This window comes from Megascapheus bottae, chromosome 21 (assembly GCF_031878675.1).
Source record: "Megascapheus bottae isolate mThoBot1 chromosome 21, mThoBot2.hap1, whole genome shotgun sequence".
NCBI lineage: Eukaryota > Metazoa > Chordata > Mammalia > Rodentia > Geomyidae > Megascapheus > Megascapheus bottae.
The window spans coordinates 9,643,536-9,646,075 of NC_143529.1; positions in this window are offsets into that span (position 1 = coordinate 9,643,536).

Sequence of the window (2,540 nt, forward strand, 5' to 3'; positions counted from 1 at the left end):
AGTGAAGAGTGCCACTGACATTAAATGGTCCACGTGGCATTCCATTATGTCTTCCATTTTATTCTATGCATCTTTCTAATATGGGCCAAAGCTGGTGTTCATGTAAATTGCTCTGGTTTTATAGAACAGGATGTTGCATTCTTTTTGAAACCCAGGGCTCTTGTGCAGTAATAGAAAAAAAGACAGCAACAAAAATAATGGGCACTGGCAATCAAACTATCATTATAGGTACATTATGTGCAGGGTGCTAAATTGGTAGAAGGCCTTTATTTTTAATTTCTGCTCATCTGTTCACCATTATTAAGCTAGCTTAGACACCAGAGGAGATTTAAGAGTGACAGAGGGTAATTATACACTTTAGGAAAAGATATTTTTCATCATAGGGTTAGAACTGCACCAAGAGAAAATCCTGTGCAGAATTTTATACAGGGCCTCTATGTACATTCTTATTTAGATCTGTACATCATTCCTATTTTCCATTTTATAGTTTCACATAACACAATTCCTGTTAGATTTTTATAGTCTGCTAGTTATCATTTCAAAAATGTTAAGGGGCAATATTTTAATAAGTGATTGCTTATCGTGTTTTCTGCTCTTACATTTTGAGGTACTTGATATCTATATACATACACACATGTAAAACCATCACCATAATCATGACAGTTAATGTAGTCCAAAATTAAAAAGTTATCTAGTTTCTCCATAGAGAATTTGCTTGGCTTGTGCCTATCCTAAGGAGAAAGATTACTGTCTTTCATGATCAAGTCTGGTTTTAACTATAGGTTTTCCGAAGAGGTCCTTTATCAGTTGAAAAAGATCCTTTCTGCTGGTAGTTTTCACAGAGTATTTGTCAGTAGTAGATGATGGATTCCTGAAATACAGGGGTTTTTCTACATTCATTTTGATGATCATATATGAGCTTTTAAAAAACTGTCTTTTCTGTCAAAGTAAATGGCTTGAAAGTTCTAGCTTTTGCTTGATGGCTTGACTCTAGTTGATTATTCTGCAGCTAAGACAATGTCAGCAAAGAAAAAGAGGAACTGCTTTGTGATACGGGAGGATTTTTGAAATGTCTTTGTCTTAACTGGTTTTTCCAAGTTAGACTTAAGACACACCTCAGAAGACACACCTCAGATTGTTCAAGAAATAGCAGAAGGTGTGGGTTTGTTTTGAGATTTCTTGGGTACGTTCATCTTACAATGGTTGTTAATGGTCACCTTGTGTAAATACATCTTACCCTATTCAAACTAGCCAATTAAGAACACATTATAAACTTGAGTCTAACCAATCTGAGCAGCTGGGCAAGGCCTGCTGGGTTAGAAATTGGGCACAATCTTACTGCTCTGCGATTTATGCTTGCCAGATTTTGAGCTGTAGAAGTAAATTTTGCTTTGCTGAGATAATTCTTTGTTTTTGTGTCTATCATTGTAACTCTACTAGTTCTTGGAGAGCATATTTATAACAGTATAGTTTTTCTGCCTTAGCTTGGTTTCCTAATGTCAATTTGTAAGGCCAACTTCCATATGTTAGTGACGTATTGTCAATTCTACATATGGTTGAATTTGGTTGATAATGTGGTGCTGCTTTAAGCACTCTAAAACAAATGTTATCATTTTGTGAAAGTACAATGAGTATCTTAAATAAAATTAAGATCTGGACTTAAATTTTGAAATCAGAACTATAACTTTTTGAGAGCTGAACTTTACAGATTTGTTTAACTTCTTCGAATGGTTTAGAACACAGAATCTTAGAGTCCGTAGAATTTTATTTTTGTGCGCCAGTCTTTGAGCTTGAACTCAGCCTGTCCCTGAGCTCTTTTGCTCGAGTTTAGCACTCCGCTGCTTGAGCCACAGTTTTTCTTCTGACTTGTTGGGAGCTCATTAAAGCTAAGAGTCTCAGGGACTAGGCTGGCTTCAAACTGTGATTCTCAGATCTCGGTCTTCTGAGTAGCTAGGATTACAGGTGGAAGTCAAGAAAATCACAACTCAAAAGCAAAAATAAAAACAAAGAATGGAACAAGAATACTAGAAAATTAAAAAAAAATCACTTGGACAGAGGCATTGACTTTGCACAGAAGCACACTCACCAAAGCTGGATTGAAGCAGTAGTGACAGGGGTTGCTACCACAGGTCAGTTGCTGTGGTCTCCAAGTTACCATTAAAAAGTAATTAGCACAAGTAAGTGGCACAAGGAATGACATATTACTAATTATCTGTCCTAAAGATGAAAATGGTGGCATTGCTTCGTAAATGCTTCTACCCAATGAGCAGTGGTGATTCTCATAGATCTGATCATCGACCCAATATTTTATATTGATAGACGCTTTTGAAGACCATACATACCACAAAGCATCATCTTCATTATGCCATACATATGACAATTACTCTTGTACAATTCATAACCTGTCAGTTTTTTTCTCTCTCCCTCTTTTCATAGTCTCCTCCTCCTCTTCCTCCGCTCCCTCTCTTTTCTCAAATGGATGGCAAGAGCACCTGGCTTAGAGGGCTATGAAATTGAGGTAACACATGTGAAGTATCTGA